Below are 26,312 nucleotides of genomic sequence, written 5' to 3' on the forward strand. Positions count from 1 at the left end.
ATGATCGAGTCAGCCACTCGGACACAGACAAGTCAGCAGAACGTGGTAGATAACAGTGAAGGCAGCATGACTGACCCAGGTACAATGCACACATTAGATTCTCTGGCTTTGCCTTAACCATTTATTAGTACAGCTCCCCCCCCCCCCCCCTAGGTGTCCATGTATCACAAAGTTTGAAAGAAAAAAATATATAATAATGAATTTGATCATCTGAACAAACTACTATATCATGACCCAACGTCTACACCTGCAAATCAAATAGTTTTTGAGGATGGTACTTTCCAACTTAAGCCCAAGATTAAAGAACAAAAAATTGTAAACATATCTCAGTGGATGGATGCCTTTTTGATTTTTGGGTCTATTTATTTAGTGAAGCATCCTACTGAAGCCTTGTCTTTGTTCAGATACATGGCAACAATAAAGAGAGGGGCAGATAATATGTATCATGGTTGGCAAGAATATGACATTCAATTTCGCTTAAAAAAGTCGATTAACTCGGCAATCAGTTGTGCATCTGTGGATGCAGAACTTTGGTTAGTTTATATGCAACCACCAAGTAATAGAACAAGCGGGAATCAGTTGAGAAACCCTCAAACTAGCTTAGCATCCTCTCATTTAAAGTGCTATAGTTTCAATTTTCAGGGGGTGTGCAATAAGAACAAGTGTAATTATTTACACCAGTGTCTTAAATGCAACGGCTTACATCCTATGAAAACCTGCTTCAAAGCTAGCCAACTTCAGGCCGGTACACCTACAGTAGCTTCAGTAAATCACAATACTAATAATAATTATTACAGGAACAATGCAAACCAGTTCCAGAAGGGGCAAAAATACTGGCTTACAGTTGGCAAATGACCTTCAGCTCCAGTTATGGGATTTGGGCAGATCACCGATAAATGTATCACTTTTAGAATAGTTATTACAAAATTACCCAGATTGTGAGAATGCCAAATGTTTGGCGAATGGTTTTAAATTTGGGTTTAAATTAAATTACCGTGGAGATAGAAAACGGATAGAATATAAAAACATGCTTTCTACCCAACAATTTGTGAAGATAGACAAAGAAATAGAGCTTGGGAGAGTGTTAGGTCCTTTTCCTTACCCTCCCATTTCTTATTTACGTTGTTACCCCATTGGTATCCTTCCAAACAAACAAGGGGGTTGGCGCATGATCACCAATTTATCATATCCTTTAGGGGATAGTGTAAATGATTATATAGATTCAGAGCTGTGTTCAGTCAATTATTCAACTTTTGATGATGCATTAAAGGTCATTTCGGCCAAAGGTGAGGGGGCGCTAATGGCAAAAATGGACATTTCAAATGCATTTAGGTTGTTACCTATATGTCCTCAAGATTTTTGTTTATTAGGTTTCTAAATTTTAAACTCGTACTACATAGAAAAATGTTTGCCCATGAGCTGTTCAATATCTTGCTCATTGTTTGAAAAGTTTTCAACTTTCCTTCACTGGGAAGTGCAGCATAGATCAAATATTGAGAGTATAGTCCACTATTTAGATGATTTTTTATTTGTTGGAAAGAAATCCACAGATGAATGTCAAATGTTAATGCAATGCTTTCAAGAATTGTGTCAAGGACTGGGTGTTCCATTAGCTGTAGAGAAAACTGAGGGTCCAAATACTTGTATTTGTTTTTTGGGATTAGGCATTGACACTTTATCACAAACAATTTTTATTCCAGATGACCAAAGAAGGGAATTATTGTCAAAAATACAAAATGTTTTAAATTGTAAAAAGGTAACACTCAAGCAGTTGCAGTCTCTTGTAGGAGCATTGGCATTTGTAGTTAAGGCATTACCAGCAGGAAGGGCTTTTTCTCGTAGGATCTATTGGGCTATGGAGGGAGTCAAAAAACCATTTCATTTCATAAGAATTACAAACGAAATAAAAATGGACCTCCAAATGTGGGTTCAATTTTTGCTCAACTTTAATGGTACCACGCCCTTTCCTTCTCAACATTGGCATGACAGTGAATTTTTAGAATTTTTTACTGATAGTTCAGGAGCATATGGCTGTGGGGTAGTTTTTGGAAATCATTGGACTTGTTTATCCTGGCCTACATATTGGTCTTCAGACATAATTAGCATAGGCACTTGGGTCAAGGATAATGTATATTTTCTATATAATGTATTGTCGAGGTAATTCGAACTATATTCGTAACATTTTTTTAAGCGCACAGTGGTAATTTTTAGTTTTTTGTAAATCTTTCTGCTTGATATACACTAGACTGTCACAGAAATTTGATATTATGCACGTCTTAAGAATGACATATCCCAACTGTATACTAAAAAGAAACAAGGCTTGCAACTGCATTCGCCCCTTTCCGTGCCCCCGACACGAATTTTTCCTTTTAAAAGTTACATGCAATGCTTACCAGCTGAATTGAGAACCCTCTTCTCTCAAAATAATTCTTATATAATGATAAAAATCCTCTGGTAACAACTTTTCGTCCATTTCATATTTTTAAATAATTATTTTCTTTCAAATTTCGCTCGTTTAATTCTCTAATCACGGAAGTTCCCGAATACTAACGTCCAAAACCCAAAACGGGCGACCAGTAAATTATTTTACAGTTCTTGAAAGACGCAAGGGTTAGAGTATATGCCAAATAGAAACTGTCTAAAAATTCCTTCCTAATCACTGACATTATTATTTTCTTATTTGCATCCTTAATCAAAGAAGTTATGGACTGGGGGGATGATGGGAAAGGAGGGGGGGGTAATTCTATTAATCATTATAGAGAATCTATTAAACAATATGGCAAGTTTATATGAACAAGATTGAAAAACTGTTTCTCTCTTTACTACATGTGATTCACTTAGAAGATCCAAAAGACCCAAAGGCTGTTTATACGCCAACGTATAAAGCGATTGAAACTTCTTTAAAAAGAATCTTGATCTGACACTTAATTAGTTAAAATATATTATTTTTACTTGTAAAAAAATCCACCTAATAGCAGATCAACAACAACAACAACAAAAAAGCAGTAACACCAGAAATCACTCTTTAATCAATGATATTTTATGGAAGAAGGACTGAACCAGGTTCGTAGCACCCAAGTGTACCCCTAACTTAATATGGATATTTTCATTGAAACCCTCCTCTTCCCTTTTACACACACGCACGCTGACACATTTTGCTTCCAAATGGTTATTGTATCCTTATTTTTTTTTACTGTCAAGGAGAGAGAATGCACCCACACCATGCTCACGAAATACATTTTTTTTTTTACGTCGAGACAGTTTTTCATTTTTATATTTTTTGCATGTCAGATTTTTCACGCAGTTTTGTTTTCGAAACGTTTTATTTTGTTTGCTTGTTAATTATTTTTTGGCTGCCCACTTTCAAAAACGAGGCTTCTTGTTTGTTATATAATATTCACGGTACATATTATATAGCAATACATGTACAAATTCGTGTAGCAGGGGCGGATCCAGCAATTTTTGAAAGGGGGGTTTCAGGGTGTTGACCCCCCCCCCCTTGCAAGCACACTCTCAAACATAGATTCACACACACGGAAAATTCTTAGGTCGTGGTAAATAATATTTTTGTTTTACGGTGAAAAAGTAAAAGGTTTACTGTGGCCTTATGCATAATGCCTATATTGACTTATTTAGTTCCTTTAAAAGCTAGATAATCCAAAAATGGTATGTATATAGCCAAAGATCGTCGGAATCGGATATCAAATTAAACCTTGCATGTTATCATATATTGAAATTGTAGTAGAATATTTTATTCCATTCACTCATAAATAAAAAAGGTGAAATGTAGGAATAGTGAAGGTAAATAGAAGGTAAATGGGGGAAAGGAAAATTTGTGAGACTCTATTTAATAGCAACTGGAATATGACCAACCGTTCGAATTGTTTTGAACAACATATTCAAAACGTGAGTTAGACGTACAAATATCTATTCCAGCAAACGTTTTATCTCCTCTCCCTCTTTCCACTTGGCAAAAAAGTAAGGGGGGTTCCAACCCCAGGAACCCCCCCCCCCCTCTGGATCCGCCAATGTGTAGAATGAGATTTGAAATGCAATGTTACCCCTCCCCTCCCCTAAAATGATATTTCATTAATGCTTATCATTTCCACAATGTTCTCTGGCTCGAACTTTTAATTTCCATTCTTATTAAATTTACCTGTGATTCAAACTTCTATCCATGTTGTGTACAAACGATTTTTTTAAATTTACTTTTTAACCTCTTTGCGTTTATCGACCTAGGGTCCGTTTTACAAAAGAACTTAGTACGATTAAGACCAACAGTTTTAGCTGTTTCTTACATCATGCTAAACCAATATTTTAGAGAAAAAAAGTGTCTTCTATAAACGTTTTTTAAGATTCACGTTATCTTGCAAACACATATTTTCATTTGGTCGTAAATTCCTTTGATATGCATATGATCATTGCTATTTTCTTTAATTTGCATGTCCGTGTAAAAAAATGCTTGCACTTAATTTATTTTTGAATGTAAAGTCTAAATGTAATTCAATTGCCACAATGTTTAACTTATTCTTGATAAAGATTGACAATATTGATATCGTAATTCACCTTAAAACAAATGAAATAATTTGGACTTGCATAGGCCTAACCATGCCCGCCTATTTGGCATATACTCTAACCCTTGCGTCTTTCAAGAACTGTAAAATAATTTACTGGTCGCCCGTTTTGGGTTTTGGACGTTAGTATTCGGGAACTTCCGTGATTAGAGAATTAAACGAGCGAAATTTGAAAGAAAATAATTATTTAAAAATATGAAATGGACGAAAAGTTGTTACCAGAGGATTTTTATCATTATATAAGAATTATTTTGAGAGAAGAGGGTTCTCAATTCAGCTGGTAAGCATTGCATGTAACTTTTAAAAGGAAAAATTCGTGTCGGGGGCACGGAAAGGGGCGAATGCAGTTGCAAGCCTTGTTTCTTTTTAGTATACAGTTGGGATATGTCATTCTTAAGACGTGCATAATATCAAATTTCTGTGACAGTCTAGTGTATATCAAGCAGAAAGATTTACAAAAAACTAAAAATTACCACTGTGCGCTTAAAAAAAATGTTACGAATATAGTTCGAATTTCCTCGACAATACATTATATAGAAAATATACATTATCCTTGACCCAAGCGCCTATGATAATTAGGGATATAACATTATTGGAGCTTGTCCCCATAGTATTAGGGATTAGTATTTGGTCATCTAAACTTAAAAATCTGAAACTACTGCTTCATGTAGACAATATGGCATTAGTGCAGATTATCAATCAAAAAACATCAAAAAACCAAAAAAGTCATGGTGTTGCTTCGTTTCTTAGTCCTGAAAACTCTTCAATTTAATATTCAAATTAAAGCGCAGCATATCGAGGGTGTGAAGAATAATGTGGCTGATGCAATTTCTCGATTTCAGTGGTCCAGGTTCAGGCAGTTGGCCCCTTCGGCAGATCAGTATCCCTCTACGGTACCAAAGCAATTTTGGGAAATTATGGAGAAACTATAAACAAACTTTTGCAAGCTAGTATATCAGAAAATACTGGTAAAATTTATAAACAAGGACTACAGAGTTTTTATAATTTCAGAGTCAAATGTGAATTTCAGCAAACCTGGCCTCCACCTCTTGACCATATTTTAAATTTCATAGCTTATTTGTCTGAGGAGGGATGTTCGTTTTCTACAGTCAAATGTTACATGTCAGGGATAAGTTTTTTAATTAATTTAAATGGTTGGAAAATCCGTTGGAGTCTTTTTTGGTGAAGAAATTGTTGGCAGGGTACAAAAAGTCATCTTTATCTTATGATATGCGTAGACCTATCACATTAGCATTGTTGCACAGATTAACAAGTGCAGTTCCACATTTGGCCTTCTCAACATATGAAGCAGTTTCATTTCAGTCATCTTTTACCTTAGCATTCTTTGCATTGTTGAGAGTAAGTGAAGTCATAGAGCTAAAAAAGGATGATGTTAAGATTTTAGACAGTGGCATATCGGTGTTCATAAAAAGTTCTAAAACTGACCAACTAGGTTCTGGGGCTTCAGCTTTGGTGCCTTACACTTCAGAAAGGATACTGCTAGTAAATTTATTGAAAGAGTTTTCCTTGCTGTCTAGTAAAATTGATAGGGATGCATATTTTGCCCATTTTAACTCGAAGCCATTGACACAGTTTCAATTTTCTAGCATGTTACAAAAATCCTTAAAATTTCTAGATATTAAAAACTTCAAATTACAAAACACACTCATTTCGCATTGGGGGAGCTACTCACTTATATTTGGAAGGGTTGTCTGAGAGGGAAATTCAACAAATGGGTAGATGGAAATCGACAGCATACAAATCATACATTCGTCCTTTAAATGCTTAGATACATATGTATAGGTTTATAGATGGGTAACTATGTTAAAGTTTGATTTATTTACTTGCATTCATTTTCTACAGTGGCCATTTGGATTATAGGATCTTCCATTGTACATTGGGCACATAGCTATGCAGTCAAATCCAATCAATCGGACCTGGGATTAGGCCAAGCAAAAATATTGTGGCATGGAATTCGCGGAATGGTGTGGGAGCAATTAAACCCTACGTTAGACTTTTTATTAGTTAGTAACAAAGCCCAAGATATCATTATTATTCACTGTGGGGGGAACAACATTGGACAACAACACAACACTTTGAGAGGTAAACAAATGATGACAAAGGCTAATTTAGCAAAAATTAAAGAGCGATTACCAAACTGCATCATTATTTGGTCTCATATCTTGCAACGTAGAAACTGGTCAAATGTTGTAGCTACCTTAGAAGGAGAAAAATGTAGGCGGAGAATCAACAGTTCAATAGCATCTTTTGTATTAAATAAATTAGATGGATCAGCTATTAGATACCCAGATATATCGGCTAATCAAAGGAATTTGTTCCGCACAGATGGTGTTCACATGACAGATTTAGGCAATGAGTTGTTTATTAATACTATGAAGGGTGCGTTGAAACAATTTTTATCTTGTAAATTTCAAAACAGGACCTTTCCGTAAATTGGTTGTGCTTGTCATGGTTATGTCTATCCATATATGTGTTGTTCATATAAGTTGATTGAAATAATTTGAATTGAATCATGTGCGCATCTGACGCAATTTTATACAGTAGTTTCTACTTATTAACTAGGTTATCAATAATTTGGCACTTACTGTGCACGATTGTTTAAACGAGCCAATTTAAATTTATAGTATGCAATGTTGGTGAATTTCACCTTTTTTGTGCGCAAATTGCGCAAGTATGTTGATTGTTTTGAATATTTCAATTTGTGGAAGGGGCAAAATTGCCGCCTTGTTTTTTTATGGCGGATGGTACATTCGACTTCGTCATATGTACCATTTGGCATAATTTTGCATAGAATTCCGTCTCCGGGGGGTACTGTTGTCTCCAGGCTCCTTGGATCCAGATGGTATTTCTATTGCTGTCTCATCTATATTTATGCTGCCATATAATTATAATCGGCGCATATATTTGTGAATTTAATACATATTACACTGTACATATAATAAAAGGTCATGACAAGCACGCCAAACACAATTAAATGTAAAAGTACGGTTGAGGCCAGGTTCATAGGACAATGTTTCTTATTAGTTTTCATGTTAAAAAGGGGGGCTTTATAGTCACTAAATAACCTAATATTAACAATATATATACATAATAATACGATGAAAATGTAGATTTATACACATACAACGTTCTAACTGACAGTTTATCCATGACATCCTAAAAATATTTAAAATCACCATAATCATTTGTGTCACAAATCATAATATATTGATTTGGATGGTATGGATTCATACATCGGATATGCTGTATATAAAAGTAAAAGTGAAACCGGTATGGTTGGAATAAGCTGCAGAACTGTAGCTCTCCGAAAAAAAAATATTGACAGACCGGAGAGCTATAGTGTCACCCATAGAGAAAACTATATTTATTGCGCACATCAAATTGCGCTCTCATGGTCGCCCGCGTGGCGCAGTGGTTAGAGCGTCTGCTCTCGAGTCGCGGAGCAAGGAGTTGATCCTTACGTCGCGGGTTCGAAACCCACTGTGGGACGTGGAGACTGGTCGGATGAGACCGTATAAACCGAGGTCCCGTGTCGCAGTAGGTGCTGGCACGAAAAAGATCCTTCACTGCTCAATGGCCGTAAGTGTCGAGTATAGGACAAAATTTGCAGCTCTCCACCGGCAAGTGGTGGCGTCTCCATATGAGTGAAAAATTCTCTCGATGGACGCAAAACAACATACAAACAAACAAACAAATTACGCTCAATTCTGGATTTATTTCTTGAAATTCATACCTCTTCTGCACAAAAGCTCGTTTTCATGAAATTCCATAGACCTCTATCAACTACAGATGTAGTTGACATCTGCACGAAGCGCAGTGGACCGAATTGCCACCCGAAATGGCAGTATAAATAAGCGAATTTTTTTAGGGTCTCCATTTCAGGCCCAGGAGGGCTTTTACCAAAAGTTATGGTGGAATGTTTTGTTGTCGAAATAGTTTAAGGATATGATAGAAACGCACGGTTAGTAATATTTTGAGATGGCAGTTTATATATACGGAGAAATAAATCTAGAATCGAGCGCAATTTTTTGTGCGCAGTAAATGTTGTTTTTTCTATGGGTGGCGCTGTAGCTCTCTGGTCTGTCAATATTATTTTTCGGAGAGCCACAGTTCTGCAGCTAGGTTGGAATGAGACAAAACGCAAAGAAAATGAAAGCACACTGAACAAAAAACATATGCTAGTATACAAAAAGCACGAATTTGGCGTGTAAACACAAGTATACCAGTAAGCTGGGTATGAAAACGTAGGAACACATTTACAAAGGTACGGTTCATAACCATTGGACATTGGTGTAGTAAGCTATACAAGAATCTAGTGTTTAAGGAACATCTTTTTATAGAATATTTTTACCTCAGTATGGGAAAAACCCTTCTACTAAAAATAATATATTTCAAATTAGCACACATTGCACAATAGACATACATAGATTATGAGAGATGGAGTCCAAGTATGTCAAGTCCTTGGGACTTGAGAATATGGGTACGTGTCAATGTAACAGTATGTTTTTTTTACCTGGCCGCTGGAGTAGAGGTTTGGGGACCTCGCCTAACATTACTCACTAGTTTTTCGATATCAGAATCTCTTGTGATTGTCCATCTTTTACCGTTGAGGGTTTTGGCAATGATTCTCCCATCGAAGGTCCAAACTGATTCAAGTAGTTGATCTTTCAACACTTTTTTTATGTTAATTAGGAGATCCATTCATCGTCTAGTGAGGGCTTTATTTATAAATATTTTGTATTCATTCAGTTCATTTTTATAATATTCCTTCAAATTACTCTTTTTTGCGTAGACAGGTGCTCTGTCTCTGTAAGAAGTAAACTTCACTATGATATCTCGAGGGCGATTCTCTGGCGGCTTGCCTACTCGATGGGTCCTTTCAATCCTATCAATGGGAAGGGATAGGTTATCTGGAGCTAGGATGAGCTTGTTAATGATATTAAGCGCAATATCATCCGTATTTTCATCTTTGTTTTCTGTCACACCTGTGATCTTAAGACAATTTCGGCGAGAATATTGCTCTAATAAGTCATCTATCTGCCACTCTAGTCTATCATCTTGTGTCTGGAAAGAGGAGACCCTCTCCTGCAGTGCATCAGATATGTGTGACTTAAATATATCATTGTTCAGGATGACATGTACTGCCTTTTTTGTGAAATTATCATCTTTTGATAGGGAATCAAGTAGTGCATCTAACTTATGCAGGTCGTGATCTAGGTTGGGACCTGTAGTGTTGGCCATGGATGTATCACTCGAACTGAGATCGCATCTAAAACGCTTGTTTCCCCCTCCAAACCCTCTGAATGGGGTTTTACTATTATCAGCCTGATGTTTAGAAAATTGTATTTTTTCTAGGCATATCCTATAAAGTGTCACTGCAGTGCACATATAGTTGGTAAATCCTGCTCACCTTAGTCACTAGCCTGATCTTAGCTTTTATGCATTGAGATTTTTAATCTGTTTTTAAATCATTTTACTCACTTCAAAGGGGTTGTCGCACAAACTCCAGCACATACTAAGTTCACTCTTGACATAAACACCTACTTCAAAACACAATAACGTTCATTTTCACTCATTTCTTGATGGCTCGATTTTAACCCGTCCTACATGGCGTCTTGACCTGAGCCACTTGAGGCATAGTTATCAGGTTAGCTAAAAAAAAAAGCCTTAACAAAAATATCGCCTTTTATTATGCAAAAAAAAAAAAATACAAGGAGTTATCGATATGCCCAAATCTGTGAAAAAAAAAAGAAATCTGGAGCTCTTCTTATTGAATTAAGCAAGAAACAATATTCAGTTTCATTGTTGGCTCTAAAAATGTTGGCAGATATCCCGGTATTCGAAAAAGTTCACATTGGACTCAACCAGAGTAAAGGTATTTTGTTTGACAGGGATCACGACCTGGATGGTATTCCTGAACAGGAAATCCGACATAAATTGGAATTCCAGGGAGTGATCTCTGTTAAACGGTTCACAAAAAAGCGTAATGAAATGGTTGAACCTACAAACACTTACCTTTTGACATTTGCTATGCCACATCTCCCAACAAACATAAAAGTAGGCCTGTACCAAATGAAAATTGAAACTTTTGCGTTGCTTTAAATACCAGCGATTTGGGAAAATGAATTGTAAAGGCTCCGAAACATGCTTCAGGTGTGGCATGATGGCAAAAGTTGTCAGAGTGACCCAAAGTGTAAACACTGTAAGGGAGAACACGTGGCGTTTTCAAAACAATGCCCAATGTGATAAAAAGAAAAGGAAATATAGAAAGTTAAAGTGGAAAAACGAATACCTTACCCAGAGGCAAAAAAAAAACTATTTAGTTAACATGTATAGTGTTCCGACACCTAAATTGCCATCATATGCAACAGTTTTGAAAACATCCTGATTGAGCCTTCACGGTAGCTCAGTAGGTAGCAATTGTTCTTTCGCCAAGCGCTCGGCACTTTGAAGTGAATGTTGCGGGTCCTTCGAATGAGCCCTTAAAAGCCTAGGCCCCGTGTCACGGTAGGCGTTGGCACGATAAAGAACCCTAGCTGCTCAAAAGGCCCTGAGTGCCGAGTAAAGGTCTAAATTTGAAGCCCTCCACCGGTATATGGTGACGTCTCTATCTGAGTGAAAATTCTCGAATGGGGCGTAAAAACAACATACAATCAATCGATCAATCCTCTTTCAAGGATATGTCCACACGGGTATGCGAGAGTGTTATATTTTCCAACAGACCTCTTTTTCAAAAGTGTCATTGTCTTCTAATGACAAAGGTAAAACGAATACAATGCCTGCTTCTGCGGCCCTGCAGTTCTGGCTGCGCCAAAACCTGTAGCTGCGGCTGTATCGGGGCCTGCAGCTGCAGGTACTTCTTTATCTGGGCGTCAAAACACGTCTCCTTCCAAAAATTAAAGAAAGTTGTGTGATCTGATACCTAAGGGGACAAAGGATCCTTTGCTTTACATAATAAATTCGGGGTCCTTGAAGAATTGGACTTTACTACATCAAATTACTTCTTCAAAAGTCCAGAGCCTTTCCCCCAAAAAAAGAATAATGAGAGGATATCCCCTATCACCCACAATAAATAAAAATGAATCATCCTACAATTATTCAGTGGAATCATCGAGGTTTTAGAATTAATGTTAACGAATTATCTTTACTCGTTAGGGACCTTTGCCCTGTAGCAATATGTCTTAAAGAAACACATCTAAAAGAAACTGATAAGAATTAAGAACTACATTATGTATAACCATTTTGCTTCGACTGAAAGAGCTTCTGGTGGTTCTTCTTAAGCATTACATAAGAAATACATTCATAGTCAGATCTGAAACAAATTTACTAGTAGCCATACGTCTTTCTCTTGAGAAAACAATTACACTTTGTTCTGTATATATCCCTCTAAATTATCATTTACAATCTCAAGAATTGACGGAATTAATTCAACAACTTCCTGCTTCCTTTTTTCTCATGGGTGACTTCAATGCCCATAATCCGCTGTGGGATGGTGATAAAATAACAGCCAAGCGCTCGCAACTTTGGAGTGAAAGTTGCGGGTCTTTCGGATGAGACCTTAAAAACCGAGGCCACGTGTACGGTAGACGTTGGCACGATAAATAACCCTCACTGCTCACTGAGTGCTAAGTGTAGGTCTCTATTTGAAGCCCTTCACCGAACTTCCTGCTCCCTTTCTTTCATGGGTGACTTCAATGCCCATAACCCGCTTTGGGGTCGTGATAAAATAGCAGATAAAGATAAAAATCTGGAAGATGCTATATCTCATCACAATTTATGTATATTAAATGATAGCTCAAACACGTTTATTCGTGCAATGGTTCATATTCCTCGATAGATAGCAGTATAGTGGACCCTTTACTCTTAGATTTCGATTGGTCCGTACATGATGATCTTACAGAAGCGATCATTTCCGAATCATTATTGAACAAAATAAACCTTCAAACAACAGTTGTTTTCAAGACTGGAAATAAAACAAGGCTGATTGAACTCGATTTAAATACTTATGTTTACAAAATATTTCGGCTGATTAATTTGAAAATCATCCTGACCCTATTCAAAAATTTACCGAAATTTTATTTCGACAGCAATTGAGTGCATACCTAAAACCTCGAAGAATTTAGTATCAAAAAACCATGGTTTTCAGAAGAATGTGATGCATAAAAGCTAAAAGACTTTTTCACAAATGACCATCTTTTATAAATCTTCACCGTCACGGTAGCTCAGTCGGTGAAGCGCTCGCTCCGTGATCGGAAGGTCGTGTGTTCGAATCATGGCCGCGACTGACCTAACTCGATAAAAATAGGTAGCAACTGTTCCCCTGCCAAGCGCTCGGAACTTTGAAGTGAAAGTTGCGGGTCCTTCGGCCGAGGCCCCGTGTCACGGTAGACGTTGGCACGATAAATAACCCTCACTGCTCAATGGCCCTGAGTGCCAAGTATAGGTCTATATTTGAAGCCCTTCACCGGTATATGGTGACGTCTCTATATGAGTGAAAAATTCTCGAATGGGACGTATACAACATACACTGTACAATCAATCAATCAAAATTCTTGATTGGGACGTAAAACAACATACAATCTTCATAATTTTCAAATATTCCGAGCAGAAGCTCTAAGAACTATAAATTACAGTAAAAGAAAGTCTTGGAAAATTTTGTTTCAAATCTAAAGGAAAAGTTCCGGCGAAAAATATTAACATATTAATGTTTGAAATCAAATAATCACAGAGTGAAAAGAAATTTCTAATGAAAAAGCTTAAGCAATTGCTAAAAAGTCCTGGACAAATAAGATGAGGAATAATTTTATAACATATATGAATTCACAGGAAAAAAACATTAGATTTCACTTCAGAGACAAAGAATGTTATAATGAACCATTCACTTTCAATGAATTACAAAAATCTTTAGATAAATCCCATGATACGGCAGTAGGACCTGATCAGATCCATTATCAATTAATTAATCACCTCCCAAAAAGCAGCAAAGAATGTCTTCTGCAAATTTTTAATACAATCTGGGAAAAGGGTACTTTTCCACACTTCTGGACACAGGCTACAATCATTCCTATTCCAAAGCCCGGAAAGGACCACACGCAAATAACTATAGACAAATTGCTTTAAGAAGCTGCATATGCAAAACATGGAACGGATGGTCAACGATATTAATATGATTTCTTGAAACTATTAATATTATAACAAATATACACTGTGGTTTTAGAAAAAAAAAACAACAGTACAATAGACCATCTACATCTAGTAAGGCTCGAAACCTATATTCGAGTTGCCCTTGTTAAAAAAGCATGCCGTATGTATATTATTTTTTTTTTACTTGGAAAAAGCATATGAATCTACTTGGAAATACGGTATTATGAAAGATCTTTTTAATATTGACCTCAAAGGAAATTTACCTATATTTATCAAGAATTTTCAAATGATAGAATGTACGTTTAGAGTCTACAATCTCAAACAATTTTGACCAAGAATGGGTGTACCGCAAGGAAATATCCTATCAGTCACATTATTTAATTAAAAAAAAATAAACAGTTTAGCTGAAGGTTGTTTATATGTTGATGACTTTGTCCTTTGTTACAAATCCAAAAATATGAAATCAATTGAGTGAAAATTACAGTCTTGTCTAAACAAAATACAAAATTGGGCCAATGAAATGGTTTTAAATTAAACAAATAATAATAAATAAAACTGCATGCGTGCATTTCTGTTTCAAATGGAAAGTCCACGATGATCCGAAATTGCAGTTGGTTGGCGATGTAATAAAATTAATTAAAGAGATTAAATTTTTAGGGTCATATTTGATAATAAACTGTCTTTTATTCCACATATTAAAATGCTTAAAGAAAATGTACAAAGGCTCTAGATGTTATTAAAATTATTGCAAATACTAAATGGGGAGCGGATAAGAGTACTCTTCTTAAACTCTATCGCTCTTTAGTAAGATCAAAATTAGATTATGGCTGTATGGTATATGGATCAGCAAGGACCTCTTACTTAAAAGTGCTTGACGGAATCTACCATCAAGGACTTCGGCTGTGCTTAGGGCTTATTTGAACTTTCCCTGTAGACAGTTTCTATGTTGAAGCAAATGAACTACCTCTCGATTTAAGAGGAATTAAACTAACTTTACAATATTTCATAAAATTGAAATCCAGTACAGATAACCCAGCATTTGACCATATGTTTCATCCGCAGCATGAAGATTTATATAATAAAAAGAGAAAAATGCATTACATCAATTGGTCTTAGATATAAAAATCATATCAAAGATTCGAGCTACATTGTACCGTTGAATATTTTAAAACCTACTACTCCTTCTGAAATACCGAAATGGAAATTAATTAAAACCAGCTGTAAATACTTCCCTAACGGAATTCATAAAGTCAGAAACAAATCCCATCGTTTTCAAACAAAAATTAGCAGAACTTAAACAATCCAAACATTCCACAATCGAGATTTATACAGATAGTTCAAAAGACAAAAATAAAGTTGCTGCCGCTGCAGTGGTTGAAAATAATGTTTTCTACCCGACTTCCAATAAAGCAACAATTTTTACAACTGAAGCAAGGGCAATACAACTTGCATTTGAATATAAACAATCATCTAGAGATAATTTAATTACAATTTTTTTCAGACTCGCTGTCCTGTTTACAATCCATAAACAATTTGAACATTGATCACCCATACATTTGGGATATACTAATTAACCAACTACTATAATTTCATTTATGAAGGTAAAATTGTTGGATTCCAAGTCATATTGGTATCTCTGGAAACACGAAGGCTGATAGTGGTGCGAAAAATGCACTTCAGTATGCATTGTACACTTTAAAATTCCTTACACCAATTTGAAATATTGAGTCAAAAATTATCTTAATTCTCTTTGGCAAATATTTTGGGATTTTTGCCATAATAATAAACTTTATGCAATGCAGAAAAAGTTAAAGATATACACGCTATATAAACGATTTTTATGTGAAACAAATTGATTTGAGAAAATGATGTGTATGATAAAAAAATAATTACTTTCCGCAAAGTTTTACTAAATAAGTCGTTGTAATTAACAATTAAGCAAGATCTGCAATTAACACTGCGACATTTAAGTCCGGACACGACAGAGTCCGGACTTTTAGGTACCCTTTCGAAAAGACATATATTAGAAATTTTCCTGGATTTTGGTGGGATTTTTATTCTGACCTCATCATGTCAATCTTAACTTCCACAATGTTGTAGTTTTCTTATAAACCTCCCAAAACTTAAAATCCCATGGAAGAATGGGGGATTTTTCATCCCACCAAAATCCCATGGGAGAAAAAGTACTGTGGGGTAATTTGTCCCATATGGGAAAAAAATCCCTTGGTTGTTGGAAATGGGATTATTTCTCCCACACAGGACAAAAAATCCCACTAATTGATGAAGATGGGATTATCCCATATTTTTGCATTTCATGGGAGAAATTATCCCACCATCACCTCTTGCTACACTGTAAGAGACTTTCCAGCTTAAATAACAAATCAACATAATGATTAACCTTAAAAATGATGTTTTATTTCTAGTGCCAATTTAAATGTAAGATATACTTAAGATATCGTGAAATTGAATGATGGTGCCTACCCTGTAAACAAGTGGATAACTTCAAAGATGTTTTAATTGAGTATACAAACATAAACCATACTTTAGCACGTCCCTGGGGGTAGCTTGTTAATAAAAATATCCATTGCTACCGTAATAAAAACCCTTACGTGCAATTGACCATGTTTACGTTTAACTCGAAACACTGAGCAGCAAAAGTTCTAATATCCACAATACAAGTTATTTAGCCGGTAATTCTAGAGATGTTCAAAGGTGTTATGAACAAGTTTCAGTCTCTCGCCTAATAACAATGATTTGTCCTAAAATAATTTATATGTTGCACGCTGAGGAATTTCTTGTCCATCTTGATGTTACACTTGCAAGAATTGCGATCCCGATCAATAAGAATTTTGGAGAATGCCGTGCCGGGGCAAATGAATAATACGAAGAAATGTAACCCTTTGTGATTAAACAAGTTTACTCTACTCTGGTTCTTCTTTAAGACTAAACAGTCTGCTGTTAAGATCAGCTGGATGACTAAATGTAAGAAATTTTTAAGCCCCCCCCCCCCCCGATAAGGTGGATCCAACACTGATGGGCTAGGCGTGTCTCTGCTGTTTGAATTGTTTTGTGTGTGCCTGCTTAAATTATGCATAACCACCAGACTGCCTTAGTGTCCCATTTACAATATAACCAAAACTATAAAATCTTTGGACGCTTGCATAATTTATAATATATAATAGAACAATTAAAAATTTTCGTAAAACATTTTTAAAATTGTTAATTTATTTTCTATTTAAATTTGTAGATTGATCAAAGTTGGTTATCTATTTCCTTAACAACTGCAATCCATTGCTAAAGCAAAATCACTCTCTGACCAATAATATACAGTTAAAGTATATCATTGAGGGAGTTAGCAAGATTCCAGTTCTCCTCGACCAGGACTATTTCCCTCGGCGAACTCCCTCAATGATATACTTTTAACTGTTTTATTATACCGATACAAAACCTAAAATTTAGAGGATTCAGATAGTGTGATTTCAAAGCAGGGATTAGCTCACTGAACTAACACACGGGTATTAATTAGTCCATTCACATATCATACCAATATAAAAGTAAAATCTAGAGGATTACGGATAACCAGTCGCCCGCGTGGCGCAGTGGTTAGAGCGTCTGCTCTAGAGTCGCGGAGTAAGGAGTTGATCCTTACGTCAGATTCCCTTAATTAATCTAAGTCTATTCTTGAGGGCCCTTATTTTTGTTACATGAAATCTAACGTTCTTGGAATGCTTGCATATTAATATGCCTTATCATAGTTATTCTGTTTACTAAAGAAAATTTTGAAAGGATTTTTCCTTTAAATTACTGTGTAAACAAGATTTCCTTATTAGTGGTGAAGACAAGATGAGGTGACTGAATGAGCAAGAAAGCACGCACATTCACGTGTGCTTTGCTCTGATTGGCTGACACAAAAAAATCTCAACAACCTTCTTGTTTTTCGACGAAATACTTTGAAATTTAAAACATAGTCATACATAAGGAAGTTCTACATTATATATCGTGAAAAGGCGCGCATGCACGTGTGCTGCAATTTCATTGGGTCAAACTTTACATGGCGGCTGTAACTTTCTTAGTTTTCAACAAAACAGGATGAAATTTAGAATATAGATAGGTATAATGGGTTCCTAAATTGTGCTACTATCAAAATTGAATGCAAGAACATGCATGCATGTGTGATGGATTCTAAGATTTTCTAATACTTATTTGGCTCTATCTCTCATAGTTTTCAATGTAAATGTTTGAGATTTCTTATGATGGGTTATTTATTTAAATATGTGGAAAACATGGGCATGCGCGTGCTCTGAACTCTGATAGGCATTGTTTTTGGATTAAATACATCTGAAAATAAAGTGTACATTTATTACACAAAAGATATGCCTACTTTAGTGAAGCTTGTAGGGAATGGGGCCTATAAGGGAATTAGGGAGTGTTTGGGTAACATCTGTAACGGTTGCCGTTATAATTAGTACTAGTTCTACTTATTGCCGTTGCATAGTTTCAAGCGCAAGTGCTACTTTTCTCTTCCTTTGTTATAAGTTCAAAATAGTAGAGCTACAGTTTCGCCATCTGGTACTTTAACATTAACTGATGTTGGGGTGTTACAAAAATTTTGTTAAATTGTTATATTCAGTTTTAAATGGTGACTGAAATATCTTTTTTTCTGTCACTAGCTACAGTACAAAGGCATCCATATATCCAAAGACCCTTTTTAAAGGGACATTAATTTCACACAGTAAATAGATTTTGTTAGCTTCATATTAAAATAGGAAATTCATTGTAATGCACAGAAATGCAAAGTTTTCCTTATATGAAACACACACTGTCCAAATGTCCAAAAGAGTTCGAGCCATGACCCAATGGCGATGAATTTTGTAATTGGTGCAGAGAGCGTTTCCTCCTTAAGCATTTGATCATTTTTTTTCCTCACTGTCATATTTCACAGGTTAAGAATATTTGTAAAAGATCTATGGTATTTTTTACTGATTATAATAGTAATTTAACATTATAATAACATAATAAATTATAAACAATCAGACATCACCCATTGGGGTCATACATTTCACGACTTATAGTCTTCTTCTTTGTGATAAATACTCGTAGTTTATTGCTATCGATGAATTAGAACTTTTCTGGATCACAAAAAAGCAAAACAATGCCATATCTGGTTAAAATTATTTTATTCTACATAATTCATGCAAACAATTAGACTGATACCATATCAACCGTGAAGATTATTTCAATTATACGATTAATTAATTGTTTATTTTGTTGATGCCCTTAATACTTCCATTTCACAAATATCAAATACTTTAAAAACATACTGCCAGCAAAAAAAAAAAAAAAAAACCAAAGAGCAAACAAGAACAAGAAACAAAACAAAAAAAAGTGTCGATGTATCAAGATAGCTTTGTTTTACATAAAAGTAAAAATATTAAGAAAGAAAACTTTCAAAAATGGAATCAAGTTCATGTAGACAGAAAGAAGGATATAAGTATTACAGACAAACTCTTCATACATACTGTTTAAGTCGAATCAATTCAAAACCTTTAACAAATTACTAGTGATCTCAAAGATAACATTAATATGAGGATAAATTTTTATCATATTTAAAAATTTATTAAATTTTATACTGATTAAAAAGTACCAATGAAATTAAATTTGGACGTCCTTATTTACTGCCAAGGCTAGGCTAAACTTAATCTCTGTTTCCTTCATGACATTAAGTATAAAAGATAGCAATCATGATACTCATTCCTCGTTTAAAAAATGGTATGTTTTTCAATTTGCATAAAAAGATAATAGTATACGAAGTCCATCAGATAATACAATGAAACTAACATAAATAGTTTAACAAAGAAAACAAGTTTTGAAATATTATAACTCAAATCTGTCTTGTGATTGAAGGCTTTCAAAACTTTATAAGATTCAGTTTTTTTAAAAAAAATCATATTTCTTTTATATGTTCTAAGACATAATTTCTTAATACGTAAGAAATCCGTTAAAACTTTCAAAAGTTTAATTTTATATTCATAATTGTAAATTTGAAAAACAAAAAACTTGATATATCTCTTAACTGCCTTTCCTCTAGAATCCTGACAAGGATCCATTCTTACTTGGAAGCTTGCTTTCTTGTCTCCACAGAAAGACATGGTCTGCAGTCACCTTTCTTCATTTTATCTTTGAGCACTCCAAATGGACTTACATTTCTGGCATCTGGTCCACACAGCTTTCTTTGGCCATACACATAAAGGGATCTGGCAGACTTCTGGGTCTTCTGGTGATCCTTCAATTAATCTCTGCTTGACATAGGGTCTTTACGCTTTACGTGGTTCTTTCATGCTGCATTATTCCCTGGCTCATCCCAGAAACAATGGTCTCTGCTGTCCGCATACTAAAAGCAAAGCAACAATATAAAATTTTGCTCAGAAATGTAAGGATAAATAACACAAATATTTTAAATATCTTTTCTTACATGCATGTAGGTGCCTCTCTGAATTAAGAAGCTGTATCTGTTGAGTTAAACAATTTTGATCAAGATGAATAATTTGGTGAGAAATGGAAAAATGTAACTTTACAGTTCAAAATAATGTTTGAACAGATTAAAAATACACGTTTTGTTACTTTAAAGTTTCTGGGAACATTTTCAAAGAAAGTCTATTTTACATTTTACAGAATTAAGATTTTCTTATTTGATTTAAATGGAAAGAAATATTGAAATAATAGCAGTATTATTCTTCTGTGTTGGAGGACTAAAATTTTGTTTGTGGAATGGATCTCCATTAACATATAAGACGGACAAGAAGGTAATTACAGTGTATTGCTCATGATGCCACTCTTGTTGCAAATGACATCTTATATATATATTTTTTTAAATACAAAATTGAACTTCAGCAAAACAAAGACTTCACAAGATTAGCAGAATTATATTGCCAATAACCCAAGAGCCCATTCTAAAATTTACAACTACTTGAACTCAGACTGACTTGTTTGTATAGTAAGCGTCAGATCTTTTGTTATTCAACAAGCTATGAATTGTGTACGCGCCTTAGAATAAAGATCCAGCAGCTATTCCCATACTTTCTGCAGAATGACTACTTGGTGTAGGGATACCCGCTCATCCGATCCTTCTGGTAAATACCGTTCCCTCGTGAACACACACGTAAACTTTCTGCAAGCACCATAATTGTAGAATTATTAAAAAAAATTTTTTTAATAATTTTAATAAAAAGTTTTTGAATAAATTCTTCTACATAAGAATGATCATTTTTGCTAATGTATGGTGATTGTGATGTTTCATGTATTTTTTCATTTATTATTGGTTGTATTTCCCATTGCATATTTTTGTCCCCAGCTTTCAATCAAAGCGGGGGATCTTAATTGGGTCTGTCTTTCCGTCCATCCGTCTCTCATTATGTCTGTGTATAACACTTTCGTTTCCGGACGATACCTCAGAAGCCTTTGAGCTTCTTAATGAAATTTTATACCACAATCCCCTGTATCCTAAAGAAGACTCCAATTGGTTTTTGAGGTTCAAAGGTCAAGAACATCAATTCAAACATTCTATTTGCGTGTAACACTTCCGTTTCCAGATATTTTCTAAAGAAGATTTTATATCACAAATCCCTATGACCCAAGAAAACCTCCTATTGAATTTGAGGTCAAAAGGCCATAGGTCAAGGTAAAAAAAAAAATCATACATTACAAACAACATTTTCCAGATGATAACTTTAGTTTTCTTTGAGCGTTTTTCAATCAACTCCCTATGGCCTAAAGAACCTATTTGTGTAATACATTTTAAAGATATCTTTAAAAGGCTTTGAGATTTTGCAATGAAATTTTATGTCATAATTTCCCATGGCCTTAAGAAAACATTTTGAGGTCAAACGTCAAGGTCAGAAATCTATTTTGCATAATTTATATAGTGTTTAGATAATTACTTTAGTTTTTCTGTTAGTTATTGCAATGAAACTTGATAATCAATTTCTTTAAAATAAAAAAGACTCCTATTGACCAAAATCTGTAACTTCATTTGAAAACATGAGAATTTGTGTTCTGATGTATTTACACTTGGTGTAATTAATTACCATGCATTTATTTCACAGTAAGTTGGTTTATAACGTTCACAGGTAAGTAAGCGTCCCTGATATATTTTCTAGATATTATATACATGTTTTATTTTCATCATATAAATATATATATTCCTTCAAACCAAAGATGACTATAACAATCATAAGCAGGGTTATCAGTATTTTCTTTGAATGTCAGAATGTACTTTAAGGTGAGTGTAATTCTTGTTAAGTAAAAAGGTGGTTCACTAAGGATGTCTACAGGAGAAGTTCGAAAAGCTCCTGACTAGGTGAAGGCCTTGATGGTGAATTGCGTCAAGAGCTTTTAAATAAGTTCCCGCCGAGCCATATACAAAGCAGCCATATAATCTAATTAGATCTGAGTAGAGAGCGATTGAGTTGTAGAATATTTTTATCTCCCCCTCCCCATTTTGTATTTGCAACTTTAATTACATCTAGGGTTTTTGTACAAAATTCCTTGAGCATTTATCATCAATGATGACATTAAAACCTTTTTTCTCTTTAATTACATTTATGGGGGTGTCAATCTAACTGCAAATATGGGTATGCATGGTCTTTCCGTTTGAAGCATAAAATGCATTTCAAACTATTCACATCTGTGTAATTTTAAATTTTGTGAAGAGGTTGCTGTAATTGTGGCTCAAAAAATATTTTTTCGATTTATAACAAAGAACAAAATCATCAACATATAAACTTTTATGCATATCAAAATCTTCTGCTAAACTATTTATTTTAATACTGAATAATGTGACTGATAAAACACTTCCTTGTGGTACGCCAATTTTGTATTCAAAATAGTAATAATGGGACTGATAAAACACTTCCTTGTGGTACGCCAATTTTGTATTCAAAATAGTAGACCTTATGCGCACAGAAAAATATCTATCATTTAAAAATTCTTGGATAATTTTTTGCAAATGTGCTTTGAGGCCAATATTGTAAAGATTTTTCAAAATATAATGGGTAACTGTAGCTTTCTTAAATTAAAAATCATAACAATCAACGTGTCAATGAAATCTCTGTTGTTTTTAAATCAAATTTTATCTAGCTGTTAAAATCTGTAATAAATTGAGAATTCATTAGAGTAAAAATAATCAGATATTTGCAGTTAACTGCTTTTCTCGTTTCTTTTTGCTTGTTGGAAAAGGTTTCCAGTCTAATAAGTTGGTCGATAGTACTTCGGTTTAATTTTCTAAAACCACTTTGTGTGTTAGTTAGAATGTTATTGGGTTCAAGAACCCATACATAGCGTTTATAGTTCATCCGTTCCTTAGTTTTGCTTGTTAATAAAAGCAGTCGATCGAATTATTAGGATCTGTGTGATCCTTTTCAGGTTTTAGAATATGTATGATTGTTGCTTGCGTCCAGAAAGGTTAAAAAGGAAGTACAATCAATCTAACAGCATTAAGCAATCTTGAGCTTGTAAGATATATTTTGAAATATTCTTTGACTTCTTGTTCAAATAAGAGCAAATGCCAAAGTTGCTTGATGTTATCCCGTAAAATGAACATGAAAATAGGTGGGTTAAGGAACTGCAGTTCAGGAGAGGGTAGTGGTAAAATAAGTACGATATGGCTGACAGAAAAAGAACGGACTCTCGTTGTGGTGATTAGTTGAGCTGTACATTTATAATTTAATTGAAATTTAATCACATTTTAATAACACGGAAGATGTAGATGTTACCGATCTTTTACCGTAAGAATTCAAAGAAAATTTAAGTGAGCCCAAGATGATCAAAGCATAGTATCAGAGCTAAATAATTACACTCTTTTATCAGGCTCCGAATATTTAATACCGATAATGTATTATAACCCTAATATGTTTGGCAGAAATGAATGTTCTATTTCAACCCATTAACTTCAGGCGCATAGGCCAGAACGTGCACCTGAGTATCATGAGTTTCTCAGGCTTTGATCACTTTGTCCCAATTCGGTACTAAAACTGAGTTAAAAATTTTACAGTGTTTTAGTAGTAAAGGAAAGATACACAATATTATTGAACGTATATGTACAGTACATTTTTGAAAATCTTTATTCACTTAAGAACATGGACATAACGGTAAAGCAAGTAAATGATTGCCTGGTAACGATAAGCAGCTAGCCCTGAATAATAATTGTAAAACTAATTTACCCTTTGTCCAGGGATCAGGTCCTAATACATGTATAGGGCTTAGTCTGTAATATATTGAAATTGAATGACCAACATACCCTTAACCAATTAATCAATTGCTATCCAAAGCCCCTGCTGGGTGAAAATCTTCTTCATTCACTCAAGGACATGAAGATAACAGTATAGCAGGTAAATTATTTGCCTGATAATGATAAGCAGTTAGCCCTGAACAAAAATTAATTTTCCCTTTGTCCGGTGATCAGGTCCCCCAGTATAGGCTAAGTCGGTAATACATGAAATATGAAGATAACGAACAGTATTCAATCTCGAAAGTCCAATGAAACGATACAAATTTGGAGCAGAGCAAACACGGACCTCAAAATTTAGAAGTGGGATCAGGTGCCATGGAGGAGTGAGCATCCCCTGCCGATCGGTGACACCCGCCGTGTGCTACTTGTCATGATCGAAAAAAAAAACCCGGAAAAATCCGTAGACAGTTCAGTGTATAAATAATGGCCTAACAATTCGTATGAAAAACGTCAGGCAGCATTTTACTCAATGATAGGTTGTATGTGCTGACAAGGTCATTGTGTCGACCATAAAACTTGTGAAATGATGACTTCAAACGAGATTGTTGATTTTCTTGTTTCATCAACATGTCTTTCCATAGCTTGCCTCGTTTTAGAAATTGTTCTTACGTAGAGCATGCTTTTGCGTATCGAATCAACTTAGAGACATAAACCCCATATACAGGTGATAAGGGTATATTGCTACATAAATAAGGGAAGTTGACGATTGAAAAATTGAAGTCCTCACGTTTATCATGAAGCTTTGTTAAGTTACCATTAAAATATTTAAATATGAAACAGATGTGTCAGACTCTTTGGTATCTTTTATTTTATGCTAATTGGGATATATCGACATATAAATGGAAGTAACTATTGTTAAATGATAAGTAAAATTAAATTCGTTGAATTCCATACTTATCACGTGATGACATACTATATATATCCTCACTCATTCATGTTCGACTATCGAGTCTCGCTATAACCTACGGGTATACACGTATATTTAAAAATGAAATAAACATTATGTATTTGATATTTTATGTACAGTAAAACTTGTTGAATCCGGATGTTGTGCATTCCGGCATGTTGTTCAGTCCGGCGTAATATTTTAGTCCCTTGAATTTTCTTTATAATTTATGTTTAATAAATGTTGTTCAATCCGGATCTTGCCTATTCTGTAAACCGGCCGCTATTTACAGAACTAACTGCTCATAATTAGTACAAATTATCTCCTCTAATCCGGCCACTTATTTTTACCTGTTCCCACTGGTCATTAGAGAAGTCTCGCGAGGGGTAATTATTGTCCCGTTAATGATCTATCCTGTATCGACAGTTAAGATTTTTACAAACGTGATAAAAAAATCATCAATGGCTCAAGTAAGGCGAAGAAACTCGGAAAAGAAAGAGTGATAGTGATGGTTGCATGTAGCAATGTCTATAGAAAAACTTGGAGACTTATTCATGACCTCCTTTCTACTTTCGTTTTGCATGCACGATGTGCAATTCGAATTACTTCCCTTTGTGTCGCTAGTTTACAACGACCATAACGACAAAAAATTTTGGTCCAATATTCTTTATAACATTTGAAATTAACAAATACTGTGTCTAAATATTCAAACATATTAATTTTAAAAGAAAGAAATTAATAAGGAATTTGTCTCTAACAAAATAATATTTACAGCTACGGTGAGGTTTTGGCGTGCGTTTAAAACATTTAACGATTTTCAAATTAATGAATGACCAAGAGATATAAAACTTAAACAGAAATGAAAATTCTGAAGAACAAACAGAGTTCAATACAAACGAAATAGATGATTTTTTCAAGTGAAATGTAAAAAATGACACATTTGAACAAGTATTTATTTACTACTCTTTGTTTATATCTATGCAATTTTTAACTTGCTATAACGGTTAAATTTTCTCCAATCCGGATGTTGTCTAATCCGGCCAAAAATTTTGGAACCACTGGTCGCCGGATTAGACAAGTTTTACTGTATGTTTATGCTTCTGAATGTATTGATTAATGAAACAATTATTATTTATAATAGACTGAATCAATATTATAATTATATAAGGCAATGCAAAATAAAAGGTTATAGCGAGTACCATTCCTAATATATGAGTTCCTTTCATTACTCTCATACTTAGAATATAATTGTTTTATATTCGGACGAACATAGTGAGGGAGAATATAATACGTCGTCGATATATCGTAATGTCGAGTTGAAGGCTACAGCAAGTGTTTTCTTCTTCTCGAAGAAATTTTTGAATAAACTCTGCTTCATATGAATACAGACATAGGTATGCTC

General features: G+C 34.6%; 1 pseudogene; it reads left to right on the plus strand.

Moving 5' to 3' along the window:
* Positions 1 to 6,455, plus strand: LOC133188729 (integrase/recombinase xerD homolog; annotated as a pseudogene).
* The last annotated feature ends 19,857 nt before the right edge of the window (positions 6,456 to 26,312 follow it).

The sequence above is a fragment of the Saccostrea echinata genome, unplaced genomic scaffold (genome assembly GCF_033153115.1).
Source record: "Saccostrea echinata isolate AGI-Se365-2 ecotype Australia unplaced genomic scaffold, CSIRO_AGI_Sech_v1 ptg000016l, whole genome shotgun sequence".
Classification (NCBI taxonomy): domain Eukaryota; kingdom Metazoa; phylum Mollusca; class Bivalvia; order Ostreida; family Ostreidae; genus Saccostrea; species Saccostrea echinata.